This window comes from Ovis canadensis, chromosome 5 (genome assembly GCF_042477335.2).
Source record: "Ovis canadensis isolate MfBH-ARS-UI-01 breed Bighorn chromosome 5, ARS-UI_OviCan_v2, whole genome shotgun sequence".
Lineage (NCBI taxonomy): Eukaryota > Metazoa > Chordata > Mammalia > Artiodactyla > Bovidae > Ovis > Ovis canadensis.
In genome coordinates this window covers 37,686,225-37,710,395 of record NC_091249.1, presented here as the reverse complement: position 1 = coordinate 37,710,395, position 24,171 = coordinate 37,686,225, and positions in this window count along the sequence as shown.

Genomic DNA, 24,171 nt, shown 5'->3' with positions numbered 1-24,171 from the left:
CCCAGAATTGAACCACATGGTCATGACCTAACATGGGATTAAATCGAGAAGTAAACTCAAATCGTGAGTGGTCCCTCACCTCTGCTTCCTGACTCCTCTGTTTAGGGACTTGTCCATATCTATTGCCCTCTGGTACTAGGCCCACCAAGTGCTCAGCGATATGCTCTCAAATTTACCTTTCTTAGCTGCTGACATTACGTTCTCAGATAGAAGGAGATGTTCTACTTCCTCGTGGGAGATTAGCACAGAACTTTCCATCCACTAAATGCAGTTCAGGAAGGATGTTAAATGTTAGCAAGAGTTCATTTGTCAGGGCATAAGGGGTTTGCCCAGAAATCAGAATCCCTGATAGTTTTCTTTCCCCCTGTGAAACCACCTTGACCTTAGATATCACTTATTAGTATTTTGTTAATCTGTTAGTTATAAAAATACCATCCTAATCATAGATGCTAAAATGAGTCTCTGAGTAAATGTTTGTGCTGTTTTCCCTTAAGAGTTTCTTAAAGCAAATTAAACAGATGAATATGAATTTATATAAATTCATGAGTAAATAATGTGTGTGTGTGTATATATATATACACACATATAAACATCCCTGTATTTCCTGTAATTTGCTATAAAAATAGAGGTTACTTTCAAGTAGTGGGTTTTGCACGGACTGTTTAAATTATTGTGCCAAGTTGTGTTTATTGTCTTGTGTCATGGAGACACAGGACAGTGGAGACATATCTATCATGTTGAAAAAATGTGCTGGGATAAAAAAGCAAGAAAACAGCTATACTCGGTAATGAAACACTAAAGACTGGTTTTGTAAACTCATCACAGATTGATGTACTTTGTGTTTCTTATTCCTTAAAGAGTTTTGTTTGCTTTATTATGAAGTTTTATTGATGAAAGAGCAATGGAAGTGAAAGCCCCTTTTTTAAACAAGTTTTTAAATATGTTTTTAATTCAGAGCTTAGCATGTTGCTTGGCCCACTGGATTAAGTTCTGCCTTTGGCAGGCTGTGTGAGACTAAGACACTCATTTCACCCAGCCTCACACATTTATCAATAAGTTTACCCAGCTTGCAGTTGTTCAGTCATAAGATTCCATCATTGATAGAAAAATTACATTGTTGAATGTAGCTCGCTCTTTTATAGATGACGAATCTGAGGCCCAGATGGGTAGATGATTTGCCTTAAATGAGATCAAAACTATGTCACTGATTCTCATCCCAGATCTTAACTGTATGCTTTAACAACAGCCCTTGCATTTTTACAGAGTGTAACATATGTCTAATTGTTCTAAGCTCACATTTTATCCCCTCAATAACTGGGTATGAATGGAATTTAATAATATACCCACTTGACAGATATGAAAACTGAGGGTTTGAGAAGTTAATTGAATCAGCTAAAGACATAGGTTTTTTATGAGTAGAAACACTTTCCTTTTTGCTCTTGACAGTTTTGCCTCTTGTTGAATGGCAATGTTCCTGGGTCTCTAACCTGAACTGCTCTAAAGATTGCTTTTATTGGCATGTTCATCCTTTAAAAATAAAGTGAACTTCCATCTTGTCCTGAAATTTGAGAATTGTTTAATTAAAGCCAGTCATCTAGATGAAAACAATTAGATACAAACACAAATATTTCCACTATTTAACAAGTACTTAAAATTAATAGGATTTACCACTCTGGAGTTTTTTTTTTTTTCACCTGACATCTTAATGTTGGGAATATAGTCTCAAATTGTCAGTCAGTGTGATGTGTGGGTTTTTTTTTTTTTTTAATAAATCTGATCAGTTGATGTAATTCTAAAAATTTAAAATAGATTGCTTGAAAGAATGAAAAGGAAAGTCTTCAAATTATAGGCCAAATTTGATAGCCCAAAGTATTCATAGGCAGTGGTTTCTGAAGTGAAGCTAAATACTTAATGTAATTTCTCTCCCTCCAAAAGATACACTGTTGGACCACAGGTCTTGGTGGAAAAGAAGTCCAGAAGTAACTAGACATCTTGGGAAGAGGGAGTTCCAGCCACCATGAGGTAGAACAGATACTCTGGTAATAAACGCTTAAGAATTCGTATGACATCAGTAGTGGGGCTTACAGGGATTATATTTTAGCACTCAGTCAAATGTACCAAGTTTAAATACCAACTTCCATGGTATTTAAACTAAGAAAGGGAAGGTATTGAGTCAACACTTGTATTTTACTGTGGAGGAAACAAATTTAGGGAGGTGAGGTGTCATCCTAGCTTTCACACACAGGTGCTGGACCAGAGCCAAAACCCTCATTTCCTTGCTCCCTTTCTGGACCTCTGTTACTAAAATAAACTATATTCATTGAAAAGGCAATGTGTAGACAGTAAACATGTCTGGAATAATTTCATATGGGACATGTGTATGATGGACAAAGCTGCCTTTCTGCCAAGGACCACGGATGGACAGTCAGGCAGATCACAGAAACCATTCACAGTTGTCAGAATGAGATGTGTTCTTATAGAAATCTTGGAAATACAGGTTGCTAACAAGTCAGCTTAGCACAAATAGCAAGTGCGTTGGAGGAGGCTGTTGAGGAGGATGTGACCACCAATTGAGTGGATCAGAGAGCTGAACCTAGGAAATCTTGCACCCACTGTTCCTGTAGGGGCCCTGTCACTAGGAGGCAACCATGAGAGAGTAAGATGGGGAGACCCTCCAGGGTAAACCCAGGTAAGGTCTTCATAGAAACTTTAAAGATCCTGGTGGGTTAGCGGTTGCACAGGCAAGCCTCCTAAGTTGCTTATTAGAACAGCCACCTACCAATCTGGATAGGTCTCTCCTTGCCCTCCATATTGGGGGGCCAATTTGTGAACTAATGATACAATTATTTTGGAGTGATTTTAGCAGAATGCCTGCAAAAATAACTTTTCTAGTTTTTACAACAACTAGCAGAAATTTGCAGACCAAGTTTACATACAGGATAAAGTCTCTGGTCTTTTACCCAAGAAAGAAGAACCACTTCTAAACCACTGAAGGTAAAAAGGAGTTTCTATTCTTCTAAAGAAAAGAGATATCTTGGCAGCTTGCTCCCCTGTTGTACTACATGTGTATCAGGAATTTTTTCAACTGAAAATATGACAAGAAATTCAGGCCTTTTTGATTCATAGAGTCAGGGTACATCAGACTCATTCATCCTGCTAATCTTACACCTTAGTGCTGTTCCTAAGTCTCTCTTCATACCCTTTTATTCTATTTTGTAGGGAAAATTTTAGAACCAGACAAATTTGTAATTTCTATCCTCATGTTGCTAATTTCTGGTCCTGCTTCTTATTAATCAGTAAAGAATTTAAATAGTTTTGGTAAAAGTAAGCTACCAGAGAAATACATAGTTTTATAAACTAGTTTAATAGAAGAGAGATGAGGGCTGTGTAAGGAAGCAGTGCTGGTAATTTGTCTTCAGAAATCAACGAATTTCTACCCATAATAGCTCTTAAAACTCAAAGTGGAGAAAGGGAAGACCTTTGTTATAAATAACTGCCACAAAGATAATTTTTAAAACCAAGCAGGCGTGTCTCCAGATGAAGTAGCACGAGAAAAGCAGGGCCTCTTCAGAATTCACGTCAGATATGGACTCATGCATTATTTAAGCTTGCGGACGACCATAGTAAGCCTCTCTGAACATTGAAGTAAGCTAAACTCTGAAGGCTTATAAGGACAGACATTGCAGGTAAGGTCATATTAGTGTGGGTGGTAACATACATAGCGGGCAGAGACCCCAATCACGGAGACATCACAGGGTTTACCTTCATGGTTCTTGATACCTGAACCCCACACAAGGCATTGGTCGTGGAAGTGAGAGACACATGATAGGAAAAGGGACAAGAATGGTTTGAGCACCCTGTCTGTGCATTTTTCACTGATTAAAAACTATTTTATAAGAAATAATGGGATTCTGGGCTTTTTACCTAAAAGTATTAACTACTGAAAAAAATACAAAAAGTTTTAGATCATGTGTCTGTCTGTATGTCTGTGAGGACATGTGTCCCATATCCTCATGGGAATTAAAGAAATCAGTGTATTTTGGCTTTTTGACTAATTTTCTGAGTATTACTAATAGCAAAGACGATAACCAAGGCCTCCCATAATATTCCTTTGGTTTCTCTGCCAGAGACAGACCAGACGTGGATGGAAATGATTCATTTAGTTATTCCAAACCCTGGAAAGACATAAAGGGATGTTTAAAAGTTGGACTTTTTTGGTTAATTGTTTGTAAACACTTTAAAAAATTAAGGTATATGTTGATGTTCGTGGAGTAAATCCTTTATTTCTCTCTGTGTCTGTAGCATGTGTGTGTGTGTTGTTTTTGTTTTTTTTTTAATGTATGGAGAAGAAAAAAATTCCCTTTCGAGTCACCTTAAAAAAATTCCCTTTCGAGTCACCTTTCCTCTCTGAACCAAATGAAGTGAAAACACATCCCACCCACTGAGAATGCCCAGGGTATATATCCTGCTGTTTCATGAGTATTTAATTATGCAGTGATTCATCAAGTTCTCATTTAGTCAGAGAGGTAGAAAAAAAGAAATCATAATGAAATCAACACTGAAGATAAGTTCTACCAAGGGGCAGGATTTAGAAAGTTATATTGCTGTTTTTCTTCCTTGCTGGCCCCTAAGCCTAACATTCTGGATGTTGTTCAGGAATCACTCACCAGTGAGGATGAAGAATTTTCAAGATGTGTTGATGGAACATTGGAATGTACTCAGTTTACCTCTGCCTGCTGGCATTTTCCTGTGTCTGCTTATGGTTTTTACAACAGAGGAGGTTATTTTAAAATCTGAAGACCGTTTTAGAAATGCTTCGGCACTGAAAATGCATGAAGTCACTCCAGGGTTTCTCTGCAAGGTAGACAGTGGTAATAATATTGATTGTGTCCTGGCTCAGGTACTTGCTGGAAGCAACTCTCCTGAAGCAGTGCATCAGATAGTTTCAGGGCCAAGTGTGAAACCAAGAATCTGACCCCCCTCTCTGCTACCATCAAGAAACCGCTGCATATGAAAACACTGGCCATAGGTGGGTCAACAGGAAAGGAACTGTGGAAACTTGAGGCCCACAAGCGAGCCTGAGATCAGCAGAAGGAAGTTATGATTTAAAAGGGAGTTCCTTCGTGCCCACGCATGCTCAGATGCCTTTCTCTCTCCTTCCTGAGATAATAAAGGAACACAACAATGAATGAAGTTTTGAAAGTGAAGAAAATTATAGCTGATCATGGGGGATTTAGTAACAATTTTCTGCAAATCTGAAAGTACATACATGGAAGTCTGCTACTGATGAAGACAGACAATAAGGAAACCAAAATGGAGGTGAAAGCCAAACTCCCCAAAGAACCCCAGAATGACCCAAGCTCAGTGTGCAAGCATAGAGCATAGATGTGAAAAGAACAAAATAAAATAGTTTTCATTAAATGCCCCTATAGAGCAAATAATTTGATGCACACACACACATTGTACCTACCTCCCTCTTTCCATCAGAAAACACATTTAATCTCTCCTAAAACTGTAAATCCTTACAAATAGCTGTGAAAAGAAGAGAAGCGAAAAGCAAAGGAGAAAAGGAAAGATATAAGCCTCTGAATGCAGTGTTCCAAAGAATAGCAAGAAGAGATAAGAAAGCCTTCCTGAGCAATCAATGCAAAGAAATAGAGGAAAACAACAGAATGGGAAAGACTAGAGATCTCTTCAAGAAAATCAGAGATACCAAGGGAACATTTCATGCAAAGATGGGCTCAATAAAGGACAGAAATGGTGTGGACCTAACAGAAGCAGGAGATCTTAAGAAGAGGTGGCAAGAATACACAGAAGAACTGTACAAAAATGATCTTCACAACCCAGATAATCACAATGATGTGATCACTCACCTAGAGCTAGACATTCTGGAATGTGAAGTCAAATGGGCCTTAGAAAGCATCACTATGAACAAAGCTAGTAGAGATGATGGCATTCCAGTTGAGCTGTTTCAAATCCTGAAAGATGATGCTGTGAAAGTGCTGCACTCAATATGCCAGCAAATTTGGAAAACTCAGCAGTGGCCATAGGACTGGAAAAGGTCAGTTTTCATTCCAATCCCAAAGAAAGGCAATGCCAAAGAATGCTCAAACTACTGCACAATTGCACTCAGCTCACTTGCTAGTAAAGTAATACTCAAAATTCTCTAAGCCAGGCTTCAGCAATATGTGAACCATGAACTCTCTGATGTTCAAGCTGGTTTTAGAAAAGGCAGAGGAACCAGAGATCAAATTGCCAACATCCGCTGGATCATGGAAAAAGCAAGAGAGTTCCAGAAAAACATCTATTTCTGCTTTATTGACTATGCCAAAGCCTTTAGCTGTGTGGATCACAATAAACTGTGGAAAATTCTGAAAGAGATGGGAATACCAGACCACCTGACCTGCTTCTTGAGAAATTTGTATGCAGGTCAGGAATCAACAGTTAGAACTGGACACAGAGCAACAGACTGGTTCCAAATAGGAAAAGGAGTCCATCAAGGCTGTATATTGTCACCCTGCTTATTTAACTTATATGCAGAGTACATCATGAGAAAGGCTGGACTGGAAGAAGCACAAGCTGGAATCAAGATTGCCAGGAGAAATACCGATCACCTCAGATATGCAGATGACACTACCCTTATGGCAGAAAGTGAACAGGAACTAAAAAGCCTCTTGATGAAAGTGAAAGTGGAGAGGGAAAATTTGGCTTAAAGCTCAACATTGAGAAAATGAAGATCATGGCATCTGGTCCCATCACTTCATGGGAAATAGATGGGGACACAGTGGAAACAGTGTCAGACTTTATTTTTTTGGGCTCCAAAATCGCTGCAGATGGTGATTGCAGCCATGAAATTGAAAGACACTTACTCCTTGGAAGGAAAGTTATGACCAACCTAGATAGCATATTGAAAAGCAGAGACATTACTTTGCTGACTAAGGTCTGTCTAGTCAAGGCTATGTTTTTTCCTGTGGTCATGTATGGATGTGAGAGTTGGACTGTGAAGAAAGCTGAGTGCCGAAGATTGATGCTTTTGAACTGTGGTGTTGGAGAAGACTCTTGAGAGTCCCTTGGACTGCAGGGAGATCCAACCAGTCCATTCTGAAGGAGATCAGCCCTGGGATTTCTTTGTAAGGAATGATGCTAAGGCTGAAACTCCAGTACTTTGGCCACCTCATGCGAATAGTTGACTCATTGGAAAAGACTCTGATGCTGGGGGGGATTGGGGGCAGGAGGAAAAGGGGACAACAGAGGATGAGATGGCTGGATGGCATCACCGACTTGATGGACGTGAGTCTGAGTGAACTCCGGGAGTTGGTGATGGGCAGGGAGGCGTGGTGTGCTGCGATTCATGGGGTCGCAAAGAGTTGGACATGGCTGAGCGACTGAACTGAACTGAACTGAACTGAACTGAAAACTGTATAGAGCTGCCTGGAGAAAGCTGTGGTACTGGGTGGGTGCAGATATCCCAGAAATAGTCTTCATTCTGGCACCCGAGGATTTTCAGAGCTGTGAAAATACTCTGTATGGTATGATGTGTGTCCTTAATCATCAGTTGTGTCCAACTCTGTGTGTCTCCATGGACTGTAGCCTACCCGTCTCCTCTGTCCATGGATTTTTCAGGCAAGAATACTGGAGAGTGTTTCCATGCCCTCCTCCAGGGGATCTTCCCAACCCAGGGATGGAACCTGACTCTCCTCTGTTGCAGGCAGATTCTTTACCCACTGAACCACCATATAATATGTGGTATTATAATGATGGATATGTGGAATTTAAGATACATGAAATTTATATAGCAAACTCATAAAACAGACAACACTGAAAGGGAACCATAAGGTAAACTGCAACTTTCGGTAATTATGATGTGTGGAAGTACATTCATCCTTGTTAAAAAAAAAAAAAAAGTTCGATTCTGATAAGTACCATGATGATAATGTGGGAAGGCTACACATGTGTGTGCCTCCCTCTCAATTTTGACTCCTTTGAGCTCAAGCTGAGTACACTTTAGTAGAAAGGTCAAGAAGAACTAGCCATGAGGCACAGCAGAGGACTCTATAAAGGTACACGTTGCCACGGAAACAGTGAGAGAGGTGCAACTGATTCCTGTTGCAGTGGTACCCAAAGCTACATATGGTTTTTCTAGTAGTCAGGTACAGATGTGAGAGTCGGACCACAAAAAAGACTAAATGCCAAAGAATTGATGCTTTTGAACTGTGGTGTTGGAGAAGACTCTTGAGAGTCCCTTTGACTGCAAGGAGATCCAACCGGTCAGTCCTAAAGGAAATTGACTCTGAATATTCACTGCAAGGACTGATGCTGAAGCTGAAGCTCCAATACTTTGGCCATCTGATATGAAGAGACAACTCACTGGAGAAGATCATGGTGCTGGGAAGGCTTCCCTAATAGCTAAGTTCAGTTCAGTCACTCAGTCGTGTCCAACTCTTTGCAACCCCATGAATCGCAGCACTCCAGGCCTCCCTGTCCATCACCATTTCCCGGAGTTACTCAGACTCACGTCCATCGAGTCCATGATGACACCCAGCCATCTCATCCTCAGTTGTCCCCTTCTCCTCCTGCCCCCAATCCCTCCCAGCATCAGAGTCTTTTCCAATGAGTCAACTAGATGGACCTTACTCGGCAAAGTAATGTCTCTGCTTTTGATTATGCTATCTAGGTTGGTCATAACTTTTCTTCCAAGGACTAAGTTTCTTTTAATTTCATGGCTATAGTCACCATCTGCAGTGATTTTGGAGCCCAAGGAAATAAAGTCTGACACTGTTTCTACTGTTTCCCCATCTATTGTCCATGAAGTGATGGGACCGGATGCCATGATCTTCATTTTCTGAATGTTCACCTTTAAGCCAGCTTTTTCACTCTCCTCTTTTACTTTCATCAAGAGGCTTTCTAGCGCCTCTTCACTTTCTGCCATAAGGGTGGTGTCATCTGCATATCTGAGGTGATTGTTATTTCTCCCAGCAATCTTGATTCCAGCTTGTGCTTCTTCCAGTCCAGCCTTTCTCATGATGTACTCTGCATATAAGTTAAATAAGCAGGGTGACAATATACAGCCTTGACATTCTCCTTTTCCTATTTGGAACCAGTCTGTTGTTCCATGTCCAGTTCTAACTGTTGCTTCCTGACCTGCATACAGATTTCTCAAGAGGCAGGTCAGGTGGTCTGGTATTCCCATCTCTTTCAGAATTTTCCACAGTTTATTGTGATCCACACAGCTAAAGGCTTTGGCATAGTCAATAAAGCAGAAATAGATGTTTGTCTGGAACTCTCTTGCTTTTTCCATGATCCAGCGGATGTTGGCAATTTGATCTCTGGTTCCTCTGCCTTTTCTAAAACCAGCTTGAACATCAGGGAGTTCATGGTTCACGTATTGCTGAAGCCTGGCTTAGAGAATTTTGAGTATTACTTTACTAGCAAGTGAGCTGAGTGCAATTGTGCAGTAGTTTGAGCATTCTTTGGCATTGCCTTTCTTTGGAATTGGAATGAAAACTGACCTTTTCCAGTCCTATGGCCACTGCTGAGTTTTCCAAATTTGCTGGCATATTGAGTGCAGCACTTTCACAGCATCATCTTTCAGGATTTGAAACAGCTCAACTGGAATGCCATCATCTCCACTAGCTTTGTTCATAGTGATGCTTTCTAAGGCCCACTTGACTTCACATTCCAGGATGTCTGGCTCTAGATTAGTGATCACATCATCATGATTATCTGGGTTGTGAAGATCATTTTTGTACAGTTCTTCTGTGTATTCATGCCACCTCTTCTAAATATCTTCTGCTTCTGTTAGGTCCATACCATATCTGTCCTTTATCAAGCCCATCCTTGCATGAAATGTTCCCTTGGTATCTCTAATTTTTTTGAAGAGATCTCTAGTCTTTCCCATTCTGTTGTTTTCCTCTATTTCTTTGCACTGATCACTGAAGAAGGCTTTCTTATCTCTTCTTGCTATTCTTTGAAACTCTGCATTCAGATGCTTATAGCTTTCCTTTTCTCCTTTACTTTTCGCCTCTCTTCCTTTCACAGCTATTTGTAAGGCCTCCCCAGACAGCCATTTTGCTTTTTTGCATTTCTTTTCCATGGGGATGGTCTTGATCCCTGTCTCCTGTACAATGTCATGAACCTCATTCCATAGTTCATCAGGCACTCTATCTATCAGATCTAGGCCCTTAAATCTATTTCTCACTTCCATTTTATAATCATAATCATAAGGGATTTGATTTAGGTCATACCTGAATGATATAGCAGTTTTCCCTACTTTCTTCAATTTGAGTCTGAATTTGGTAATAAGGAGTTCATGATCTGAGCCACAGTCAGCTCCTGGTCTTGTTTTTGTTGACTGTATAGAGCTTCTCCATCTTTGGCTGCAAAGAATATAATCAATCTGATTTTGGTGTTGACCATCTGCTGATGTCCATGTGTACAGTCTTCTCTTGTGTTGTTGGAAGAGGGTGTTTGCTATGACCAGTGCATTTTCTTGGCAAAACTCTATTAGTCTTTGCCTTGCTTTATTCCGCATTCCAAGGCCAAATTTGCCTGTTACTCCAGGTGTTTCTTGACTTCCTACTTTTGCATTCCAGTCCCCTATAATGAAAAGGACATCTTTTTTGTGTGTTAGTTCTAAAAGGTCTTGTAGGTCTTCATAAAACTGTTCAACTTCAGTTTCTTCAGCGTTACTGGTTGGGGCATAGACTTGGACAACTGTGATATTGAATGGTTTGCCTTGGAGACGAACAGAGATCATTCTGTCATTTTTGAGATTGCATCCATGTACTGCATTTCGGACTCTTTTGTTGACCATGATGGCTACTCCATTTCTTCTGAGGGATTCCTGCCTGCAGTAGTAGATATAATGGTCATCTGAGTTAAATTCACCCATTCCAGTCCATTTTAGTTCGCTGATTCCTAGAGTGTTGACGTTCACCCTTGCCATCTCTTGTTTGACCACTTCCAATTTGCCTTGATTCATGGACCTGACATTCCAGGTTCCTATGCAATATTGCTCTTTACAGCATTGGATCTTACTTCTATCACCAGTCACATCCACTGTTGGGTATTGTTTTTGCTTTGGCTCCATCCCTTCATTCTTTCTGGAGATATTTCTCCACTGATCTCCAGTAGCATATTGGGCACCTAATGACCTGGGGAGTTCCTCTTTTGGTATCCTGTCATTTTGCCTTTTCATACTGTTCATGGGGTTCTCAAGGCAAGAATACTAAAGTGGCTTGCCATTCCCTTCTCCAGTGGACCACATTCTGTCAGACCTCTCCACCATGGCCTGCCCGTCTTGGGTTGCCCTGCAGGCATGGCTTGGTTTCATTGAGTTAGACAAGGCTGTGGTCCTAGTGTGATTGGATTGACTAGTTTTCTGTGAGTGTGGTTTCAGTGTGTCTGCCCTCTGATGCCCTCTTGCAACACCTACCATCTTACTTGGGTTTCTCTTACCTTGGACGTGGGGTATCTCTTCACGGCTGCTCCAGCAAGGCACAGCCGCTGCTCCTTACCTTGGATGAGGGCTATCTCCTTACCGCCCCCGTTCCTGACCTTCAACGTGGGATAGCTCCTCTAGGCCCTCCTGTGCCTGTGCAGCCACCACTCCTCAGATTGCTCCTTCCAGCTGCCGCCCCTGGCCTCGGGCTCAGGGTGGCTCCTCAGGGTCACCGCCCCTGGCCTCTGGCGCAAGGCGGCTTCTCCCGGCCGCCCCTGACCTCGGACGCAGGGTAGCTTCTCTCGGCCATTCCTGCACCGTCGCAGCCTGGCACTCTAGGCCGCTGCCCCTAACCTCGGACACGGGGTGTCTCCTCCCGGCCGCCGCCCCTGACTTCGGACGTGGGGTGTCTCCTCCCGGCCGCCACTGACCTCGGACGTGGGGTAGCTCCTTTCGGCCGTGCTTAGTGTGCCAGTTCACACTAATAGCTCAGTTGGTAAATAATCCATCTGCAATGCAGGAGACCCCCGGTTCGATGCCTGGGTTGAGAAGATCCGCTGGAGAAGGGATACGCTATCCACTCCAGTATTCTTGGGCTTCCCTTGTGTCTCAGCTGGTAAAGAATCTGCCTGTAATGCGAGATACCTGGATTCCATTCCTGGGTTGGGAAGATCCCCTGGAGAAAGGAAAGTCTACCCATTCCAGTATTCTGGCCTGGAGAATTCCATGGACTGTAAAGTCCACGGGGTCACAAACAGTTGGGCATGGTTGAGTAACTCACTTCACTTCAGTTCACTTCCAAAGCTCCCCAGAGCCTGTATCTAAGCCAAGATTGTGCCTTTTCTCTTAACAGACATCTCTAGTTTCGGGAGATACAAAAGGAGAGCACCACATCTTACTGTCTTTACTCAGTCAAATTCAATTCTTGTTTCTATCCTCAGTTTCCTGCTCAGTACAATTCCAAAGAACTAATATTGTACATCTGGAATTCCTTGCTAATCTGGACCCAGGATGTAGAGGATATAGTACTTAAACCTTCTGTACTTCATGCACAAGACAATGAAGGCCTTTGCTGTCTGGCCAAGAGTGGATCATGTTTTATTATCTTTTTAAAAGACATTCTTGAAATAAATATGAGGATAATTAAAACTCATGATTTTGGCAAAAAAAAAAAAAAACCACTTATTTTTAACTTGAGTTGACAAGTTAATCTCGCATGCATTTACTGTGAAGTTAAAAGTGACATAGTGTGGTAAACATGTATGCCTGTGACTAAGTTCTCAAGAATGATATCATTTTGATCCTCACTCCAAAAGGGAGACCCTAAGTTTCATAGCTGTGCAGAACTTTCTGCCCTGTACACTCCACTGTCTTCTACTTTGATCACCTGTTCATCTTCATAACTATCCTGTTTGATTATTATCTCTCAGTGGAAAAGAAGGCAAAGTTAAAGCCAAAAATATATAAAGATCTGGAGTGGATAGAGTTAAAGGTATGGATGCAGCAAAGGGGGAAGAGGCTACATTTTTCAGCTGTTTATCTGTGGAGATGCCAAGCCTCTTGGTGGCTCAGATGGTAAAGAATCTGCCTGCAGTTTGGGAGACCCAAGTTTGATCTCTGAGTCAGGAAGATCCCCTGAGGAAGGGAATGGAAATCCACTCCAGCATTCTTGCCAGGAGAATTCCCTGGACAGAGGAACCTGGAAGGTTATATACCATGAAGTCATGAAGAGTCTGACACGACTGAGAAACTAACACACACACACACACACACACACACACACACACACACCCCTCTAACTTAAAATTCTTTGTGTCTTATCTAATAAAATCATGATTTGTTTTGGTTCTCCCAAATGTTTCTATTATTAAATAATTAGAAACATTTAATTTTATTAAGCTTACTTAGTCTTTATAACTTAGACTTGAAAAGTCAATGCAAGAAGATACTTCCAAATGATATATTTGTTAAGCGGCTATTATCCAAAATAAACAAAGAACTCGTACATCTCAACATAAAAAAAAAATTGATTTAAAACATGAGCATCATACCCAAATAGACATTTTTCCAAAGAAGACATACAAAAAGCCAACAGGCACATGAAAAAATGTTCAGCATCATTAAATATTAAGGAAATGCAAGTCAAAGCCACAAGGAAATGCCCTCTTATTAGAACGGCTATTATCAAAAAGACAAGGGTTTATGAGAATGTTGAGAAAGGGTTGCACTGATGATTCAAATGTAAATTGGTGAAACTACTATGGAAAATAGTATGGGGTTTCCTCAAAACATTAAAAATAGGATCCATATGATCCAGTAGTTGTATTCCTGGATATTTATCCAAAGAAAGCATTTAAGACAGAGGCACCTCAGTGTTCATAGCAACATCATTTACAGTTGCTAAGATATGGAAGCAACCTAAGCATCCATCAGTGGATGAATTAATAAGATATGGTGTTTATATATGCAGTGTCATATTGCTGCTAAGTCACTTCAGTCGTGTCCGACTCTGTGCGACCCCATAGATGGCAGCCCACCAGGCTCCCCTGTCCCTGGGATTCTCCAGGCAAGAGCACTGGAGTGGGTTGCCATTTCCTTTTCCAATGCATGAAAGTGAAAAGTGAAAGTGAAGTCGCTCAGTCGTGTTCGACTTCAAGCGACCCCATGGACTGCAGCCCACCAGGCTCTGTCCATGGGATTTTCCAGGCAAGAGTACTGGAGTGGGGTGCCATTGCCTTCTCCTAAGCCATAAAAAACAACTGAATCTTGCCATTTCCAACAACATGGATGGATCTAGAGGCTATCTACTGATATTTTTAATTTTCCAGAATTGGCTAATGTGTCACAAATCATAATCATAAATCAGAAAACTTATGTCATTATAAGTCATAATCATAAGGTATTATCCAATGCAAGGTTCATCTTTTTCCTTTAACCTTGCACTGGATAGTGTCTTATGATTTCCCTCACTTCTTGAGCAGAGAAATAAATGACACTAAATTTTTTTGGGGGGTGGGGGTGGGGGTAAACAGTCTTTATTTCACCAGCAAATAAATTCAGGTCGTCTCAGGTTGAGTAACCAATGGATTATAAGAAATGAATTATAAGAAAACATGTTTGCCCTCAGATTTTTTAAATTGTAAAATGAAAAAAAAAAGGGGGGATTGTGGACATATATATATATATATATATATATATAGGCCTTAGAAATTTATATAAGTATAAATGTATAAATAGATATCTTTGTTGTTGTTCAGTCACTAAGTCGTGTCTGACTGTTTGCAACCCCATGGACTATAGCCCGCCAAACTCCTCTGTCCATGGGATTTCCCAGGCAAGAATACTGGAGTGGGTTGCCATTTCCTTCTCCAATGATACTAAAATTTTAACTCAACTGTTTTATGTGAAAAAGACTCACAGGAAAACAGAAGTTATAGAAATTCAGTAATTTTCGAACTCACTGTTCTTATGACCATTTCACATGATACATAAGCTATGAAGAACTCCATGAGATGTAATTCAATTGGAATTCCAAGGGACTTTGCAATTTAAAAGAACTTCTATTGTGTCACAAGTCTTGAGTCAGAGGTCACCTATGGATAATGCATTCTTAGCATCTGTTTTGTGCTGAAAATATCTTAAAAATACTGGTGTGATGGGAAAATAGTTGATGAGTATGAGGATTTCATACATACAATTCTTTCACTCTTGATATCTCTTACTTTGGTTTGCTTTTTTTTTTCCTTTTCCCCAATGCACTAATTAATTTCTATTATATCAGATAGTTTACTAATTTATCATGTTATTCATACCTTTCTCTCCATGCCAGCATATAAGTCCCATGCAGGTGGAGATCTTTATCTCTTTTTTCATTGTTGAATCCTAAGTATGTCAACAGTGCCTCCTAGAGACGTTGTAGGTGTTCAACCAACAGATATTTGTTGAATGAATAGATTAATAAAGATCATGCAATATATTTTCCTCAAATAGGATCATCATCTTGACTGTTATTTTTCTTTTAAACATTTTAGGAATAGATATTTAAAACACTATGGTAACTTGAGTTATTTAATATTAAAATACTTATTGAATTTATACTTAACTATTCTAATATAAATATTTAAATGTTCTTTAATTTTTATGAGATAATATTGGCTCCTTTATATTCCATGCTAATAAGAAAAATGAATTTATGATAATAATTGGCAATTTATAGACTTCATTTTTCACTTAACAGTGATATTTTTAACCTCAAATACTTTGTTTCCTACTTTAAAGCCCCCAGATTATTTCTATTAAATTGTATTTCTCTGGAAATAAAAAGTTACTCTTGATAAGATCAATAAAAATTTCATTGACTAAAAGGTAATCTGCTCTAGATAAAAATAAGAAATTTAATGATATTCACAGAAAAATACAACAGAAACTTCCTAGCCAATATTGAGATTTTTAATCTAAGATTCTTAACATATGATCTCCCTTGAGGAAGGCTGCTTCAAGTGGTGCTCTTAAAAATACAATAATGGTTAAGAATGTACTGTTTTAAACTATAATATGTATAATTTATTAGGAGATACTATGAATTGACCTGCTCTGGTTTATTTTAGAACTACTGCCTATTGCTACTATAAATCACATTATGTTTTCAAGTGTCAGTTCTGATGACAACTGGTAATATGGAGAAGCTAAGGTTCACCTAACTGGAAACCAAGTGACTTTAGGTCTATGACTGTGTTCATTTTGGCTCCTGAAACAAACTTATACAAACAGGGTGGTTTATAACAAACATTTTCTTATAGTTCTGAAAGCTGCAAAGTCCAAAGTTACGGTATCTGCAGACTTGGTGTCTAAAGAGGGCCTGCTTTGCTATAACCTCACATGGTGGAAGGGTCAAGGAAGCTTTCTCTGGTCTCTTTTATAAGGGCACTGATTCCATTCATAAGGCGTTTCCCCTTGTGTCCTAATGACCTCCCAAAGTCTCACCTTCTAATACCACCACATTGGGAGTTCGATTTTCACCATAAAAATTTTGGAGGGACAAAAGCATTCAGACCATAGCAGTGGCATTGCTGTGAGATAAGATCATTGGGTATCCATTGAAGGCAGTATAACAAACACGGCTAATGGTTCTTGTCTTATGTGCTATTATTCTTCTTTCACTTATAGGCTATTCTTCTTTCTCTTAATGTATTGGGGAACATAAAAATCAACATCAGAGGAATCTAAATGAAAGATTAGAAAGAAAGATACGATTAGTCAATAAAGTAACTGCTCTTTCTGACTAATCATTTAACTTGTTGGAAATAGATACCTACCCAAGTTGGCCAAGAAGCCTGGTACCATATTTGTGTATTTTCACTGATTTTCAGTAAAACTGAAAAATCTTGAGAGCTCCTTTCAAATAAACTTCACTGAGGGATTCTATTACATGTGTGTAGTTTGTGTGTGTGTGCTTAGTCGTGGCTGACTCTTTGCTACTGCATAGACGATAGTCCCTCAGGCTTCTCTGTCCATGGGATTTCCCAGGCAAGAATACTGGGATGGGTTGCCATGCCCTCCTCCAGGGGATCTTCCTGACCCAGGGATCAAACCGACGTCTCTTGTGTCTCCTACATTGGCAGGCTGATTCTTTACCACTAGCGCCATCTGGGAAGCCTGTGTATAGTTTGGGGAGCCCAATCATGATGACATTTTTATTTATTTATTTATTTTTTTAGTTTTTTATTTTTTAAATTTTAAAATCTTTAATTCTTACATGCATTCCCAAACATGAACCCCCCTCCCACCTCCCTCCCCATAACATCTTTCTGGGTCATCCCCATGCACCAGCCCCAAGCATGCTGCATCCTGCGTCAGACATAGACTGGCGATTCAATTCACATGATAGTATACATGCATGACGACATTTTTATTACCACCAGGAAGTTCCCTCAGTCCCATTTGCAGTTACTCTTTCCTGCTGCCCCAAGCATCAGGCAGCCACTCTAATATAATACTGTCAGTTCTAGAAATTCATATAACTGGAATCATACTGTGCTGGCTTTGTTTGCCTAAGTATATTTTTTAAACTTGTCTGTATATTTACATGTTTTATAGTTTAATGTCTGGTTTTGTTACTGAGTAGTACTCATACAAACTTTTCAGCTCACTGATTTACCTTCTCATGGACAATGAGATGATTTTTAGTTTGGAGATAGGAAATATCTATAACTATTTGTGTATATAACTCTTGATGTAGCCACGTTTGTATTTCTTTTAAGTAAACAGTTGAATGGAACTTCTGAATCATATGGTAGGTGGATCTTTAAAAGAAACTCTCAAATGACTTTACCATTTTACATCATGACAAAGTTTCAAATTTCAGATTGTTCTACATTCCCTCCAAAACTTGGTAAAATCAGTCTTAAGGTTTTTAACCTTTCTAAAGGTGACATCTTCTCATTGTTGTTTTAATTTGTATTTTCTTGATGACTATCAGTGTTGAACATTTTTCTTGTGCATATGTATTCATGTACATACAATATATTTGGTGAAGAATCTACTCAAGTCTGTTATACATTTTTAAATAATAGGGTGTCTTATTTTTGAGTTGTAGAGTATATCTTGTCAATACATTCTTCTAGTCTAACATGGTTTTCCCAAGGTGTTTTTTATTTTTTTATTTTTTTTCCCAAGGTGTTTTTTAAAGAACTGAAGGTTTGGATCTTGCTGAAGTAAAAATTATTTTATTTTATTGTTAGTATTTTTGTATCTTGTATAAGAAATCTTTACCACTGTTCACTAATATTTTCTCTAATACATTATTCTAAAACTTATATAGTTTTAATTTTTGTTTGGTCACCAAGATATCTCAAATTAAGTTTTATATATGGCATGAGGTGGAAACCCAACATGGTGATTCTTTTGTTTGGCTGTGTACCATACAGCTTATGAGATTTTAAAAGCTCTCTGAACCAGGAATTGAACCTGAGCCCCGAGCTGTGAGAGCAGGAAGTCTTAACCACTAAGGAATTCCCTCTTTTTATTTTTAATATAGTTTTTGCAACATGATTTATTGAAAAAACAACAACAACAGTTTTTTTCCCTTTGGAATTGTATTGGTACCTCAGTACCAGTGTCAAAAAGCAGTTGACCATATATGCTTGTGAATTTATTTCTGGACTCTCATTTCTGTTCCATTGATCTATAGAACTATATTTTCTGGGAGTTTGGGGGAGACTGTATTAAATCCACAGATAAATTTGAGTAAACTGATATCTTAACACTATCAACTTCCCTTTCCTTGGCTGCTATCATATTTTGTTCCCTTAGCTAGACCTTAAGGTCTGAAGTCACCTTCTGCTAAAAGACCTTGAGAGATGCTGGACTAAAACTCACTTCACTTTTCACCATTGGGTTTCACTATCTTCACACTCTAACTAAACACATTCTCCTTACTGAGCAATGGCCTAGGAAGAGAAGACCTTTTTTAAAAAAAAATAATTTTCCTAGCAATCTGTGAGATATAATCAGATGTTGTTATTAAAAAGACAACCAGTGAGGCTACATTTCAGTTTATAATCCATTTAATCAACACTGTTTCTTAATATCAGTCAAATGCACCCATCCTCTCTAATTTCACTTCCTCAGTCTCTGTCCCAGCTCTTAGAATTACTTGTTTGGTTTACTGGTCCCTTAGGATCTACTCTGGAAACCCAGTAATTCATTTTCTACATAGCAGTTATAGAAAGTATGACAGGATTTTAAAAAGAAAAATGTTACCACTTGGAGTGTGAAATCTTCCTCTGGAAATTTCCTCTGGAAATTATTTATAGATGAAAGAATTGAGAAGGGGAGGAGGGGGAAATATCCTTGAAAGAGAACATAGCATTATGAACAGTTGAGTTTTTTATTCCTTGAACCATACATTGCTAAGGCTTCAGACTTCTCTTCACAAGGTACAGTTGATCCTTTAACAGTGTAGAAGTTAGGGTTGCTAACCCTCTGCTTATAACTTTATAGGCACCCCTCACTCTCATGATTTTGCATCTGAAAATTCAAGTTCAACCAACTGTGGATTGTATAGTACTGCAGTGTTTATTTAGTGAAAATAAAAATCAGATATAGGTGGACCCACACAGTTCAAACCTGTGGTGTTTAAGGGTCAATTGTGTATTGTATGACTCTGAATTTTTCACCATCTCTGCCCCACTTCCAGCACCTTGTTCCCATCTGATTTACTCAGGGTCTTCCCCATTTGTGCACACCTCAGAAAGATCCTCTGGAGAAGGAAATGGCACCCCACTCCAGTACTCCTGCCTGGAAAATCCCATGGGAGGAGGAGCCTGGTAGGTTACAGTCTATGGGGTTGCAAAGAGTCAGCCGCGACTGAGCGGCTTCACTTTCAGTCTCCCATAACCACCGCCACCCTCAGCTTCATGACTTCCTTGGCAGACTGCCTGGCTTTGGATTTATCGTCTGAGACACTGCCTTCAGAATTACCTCCTTTCACCAACTGCATGTCAGTGACTACCTGAGGACATCCTTCTACTGCATTCAGCCTAGGTTTCCAAATTAGGTTTCCTAGAAGTTAAAAAAGTACAACATGACTTTTCTATAGTTTAGCAGGGGTGGGGGGGAACCAACTAAGCTCTCTTGTATATTGTCAACATTTATTTAGTAAATATCTATTGTACATTTAATATGTGCCAATTTTCAGTGTTGGGTATGCAATAACTAACATATTAAGGTAGTTTTCTATTTCTAGCGCGCTTTCCATATTCTGGAGGATATAGTCTATTACAATAGTGAGAGAATTTCTATGGTAAGGAAGTATAGAGTGTCATTACAATACCTACTTGAAATACATATCTCAGCTTATAAGGAAAAATGTCTTGGGAGAATAATTAAAATGAGTTGGAGTTAGCAAGGAAGAAGGTGGCGAAAGTGGTAAAGAATCCACCTGCCAATGTAGGAGACACAAGAGACTTGGGTTCCACCCCTGGATTGGGAAGATACCCTAGAGTAGGAAATGGCAACTCACTCCTGTATTATTGCCTGGGAAATCCCATGGAAAGAGGAGCCTCACAGACTACAGTCCATGGGGTCACAAACAGTCAGACATGACTTAGGACACGTGCGCACACAGGCTTAGCTGATGCAGTCTGAAATAAGATCTGAGAGCTGGAGATCCAAGCCAGTGTAGGTTGTCAGTGTGTTAGTGCATAGCCATCCCGTATGCCCTGGTAACTTCCTGGGGCAGTTAGCAAGGAAGAACTGGGGGGATGTGTGGAAGAGTATTCAGGAAAAGTAAACAGACATTTGAAAATCTAGGTGAAATGGACTTCATAGCATCTTTATAGGTTGGATGGATGGAAGTTGTCAAGAGAAGAGCCAGGAAAGCTAATTTGTGGGTAGTTCATCAAAAGCCTTTGAGTCATGAATTTGGATTTTATCCTAAAGTAGCAGTTCTTTTTTTTCCCTTAAGTCTCAAATTTTTTATTTTAAAAAACACTAAGACAATAAACTTTATAGACTTTTAGCAATAATGTGCTGTGCTTAGTTACTCAGTCATGTCCTTCTCTTTGAGATGCCATGGACTGTAGCCCTCCAGGCACCTCTGTCCATGGGGATTCTCCAGGCAAGAATACTGGAGTGGTTTGCCATGCCCTCCTCCAGATCTTCCCAACCCAGGGATCAAGCCAAGGTCTCCCGCACTGCAGGAGAGTTTTTTACTGTCTGAGCCACCAGGGAAGCCCTTTAGCAGTAATAGTAGATGTCAAAATACATGGAACTATATCAGAGTTTTGAGTGAATATAAATTAGAAATCTAGTGTTCTATTCATAATAAGTCAAAAAAGTGGAATCAAGTCAAAATTTTTAGCTAGGCAAAAATTCATTAGTTTTCTAAAATATATATTATACATACTATACATACACATAATATATGTATATATATATACACACACAAGCTTTTCTACCACACTTGATAAAGGCTTGAGAAAGAATAACAAAAAAAGAGAGAAATTGGAAAACATAAAATAAATGAAGCGGGAGCACTGAATATGAAACTTAAAAAGTGAGACAAACTAGATAAAAAATAAAAGATCATCATATGGTCCAGTTGCTTTTAAACATGGCTGCTCCTCATGTAGCAGTTCTTGAACCTCAATGCGCATTTAAACCTAGGAGAAATTTTGCATTGTAGAGTCTTTCGAGGTTAGTAGTGGAGCTTGCTATTCTGCATTTCTCCAAATTTCTTAGGTATTGCTGATGCTGCAGGCTCATGGACCACACTTTAAATATCAGGCTCTGAGGGAAGTAGTAATGGTTTGGGTGATTTTAAGCAGAACATAAACTATGATTGATGTTTGTCTTCTAGAAAGATCACTTTGATTACAGAATAGAGGATTAACTACCGAAGGGCAAGCTTAGATACAGGAAGATTTTTGTAGACTATTTTAAATTAATTGTAATCTGATATGACAACACCTTAGGCTAGTTGATGGCATGGGTATGGAGAAAACTAAGAAGATTCAAAGATGTTTGGGAGCTTAAAATGAAAATCTTGAAAACAGATTGCACTTTGGAATTAGAAGAAAACACAGAAGATGAAAGTTTACTAGGTTTTTGATTCAGTCAAATCTGTTGCTTTTCACTGTGATATAGGGGATCTGTGGAAGGTGTATAGAATAAAAGATCAAGACTTTTTTTCCTGTGGTTTTACTGAAAACTTTTTTTCTTGAGTTTTAATGAATTTGGTGTGAGGCACCCAAGGAACCAATCCCATCCACACAAGCCACAGTTTGATATTCTAGTTGGAAAATGACTAGTGTTCAATGTAAACTACTCTTTGTTGCCACTTTGGATAGAGCACATCAGTGGAGTTTCAGTAAGTAGGAAAAAATGCTTGGACTATCTGCTATGTGAGACTACCAGTTCTGGTCCTGTTACTCACAGATCACATAGGCAAAATGTGGTTAGTCTGAAGGGCAACTTTGCAGTCTTACAACAGGAGCTAGAGATGTCCCACATGAGGGAGTATTAAAGAAGAGGATTTCACCTGTGAATCAAGTCTTAACTATGAGCTGACAAAAGCCCTAACCATCTGTCTCCTTCCTAAGCAGCCCATTCCTGGACAATCTGCCTATTTAACACTCAGAAGGCTTTTTGTTGCTCAGTAGCTAAGTGGTGTCCAACACTTCACAACCCCATCGACCACAGCATTGCCAGGTTTCCCTGTCCTTCACCATCTCCCGGAATGTGCTCCAGCTCATGCCCATTGAGTCGGTGATGCCATCCAACCATCTCATACTCTGTTGTCTCCTGCCCTTCACCTTTCCCAGCATCAGGGTCTTTTCCTGTGAGTTGGCTCTTCCCATCAGGCGGCCAAAGAATCTGAGCTTCAGCTTCAGCATTAGTCCTTCCAAAGAATATTCAGCACTGATTTCCTTTATGATTGACTGGTCTGATCTCCTTGCAGTCCAAGGGACTCTCAGAGTTTTCTCCAACACCACAGTTGAAACGCATCAATTCTTTGGTGCTCAGCTTTCTTTTATAGTCCAACTCTCACATCCATACACAACTACTGGAAAAACCATATTGACTAGATGGACCTTTGTCAGCAAAGTAATATAATGTGTCTGCTTTTTAATATGCTGTCTAGGTTAGTCATAGCTTTTCTTCCAAGAAGCAAGTGTCTTTTAATTTCATGGCTGCAGTCAACATCTGCAGTGATTCTGGAGCCCAAAAAAATGTTCACAATTTGATCTCTGGTTACTCTGCCTATTCTAAATTCAGCTTCAACATCTGGAAGTTTACAGTTAATGTACTTGAGAGAGTCAATTCCGAGGCAGATTGGTAAGACGTCCAGGGTCCCCAAGGAGGAGAAAGTGGTCTAGGGCTCTCAAAGTGGAGATAAGGGCCTGGAATTCTCAAGGAGGAAGAAAGGACAAACACTTTTGTCTACATTCCTTCAGTTCAGTTCAGTTCAGTCGCTCAGTCATGTCCAACTCTTTGTGACCCCATGAATCACAGCATGCCAGGCCTCCCTGTCCATCACCAACTCCCGGAGTTCACTCAGACTCATGTCCATCGAGTCAGTGATGCCATTCAGCCATCTCATCCTTTGTCGTCCCCTTCTCCTCCTTCACCCAATCCCTCCCAGCATCAGAGTCTTTTCCAATGAGCCAACTCTTCACATGAGGTGGCCAAAGTATTGGAGTTTCAGCTTCAGCATCAGTCCTTCCAATGAACACTCAGGACTGATCTCCTTGCAGTCCAAGGAACTCTCAAGAGTCTTTTGCAACACCACAGTTCAAAAGCATCAATTCTTTGCCACTCAGCTTTCTTCACAGTCCAACTCTCACATCCATACATGATCACTGGAAAAACCAAAGCCTTGACTAGACGGACCTTTGTTGGAAACTTAATGTCTCTGCTTTTGAATATGCTGTCTAGGTTGGTCGTAACTTTCCTTCCAAGGAGTAAGAGTCTTTTAGTTTCATGGCTGCAATCACCATCTGCAGTGATTTTGGAGCCCCAGAAAGTAAAGCCTGACACTGTTTCCACTGTTTCCCCATCTATTTCCCATGAAGTGATGGGACCAGATGCCATGATTTTCGTTTTCTGAATGTTGAGCTTTAAGCCAACTTTTTCACTTCCCTCTTTCACTTTCATCAAGAGGCTTTTTGGTTCCTTTTCACTTTCTGCCATAAGGGTGGTGTCATCTGCATATCTGAGGTGACTGATAT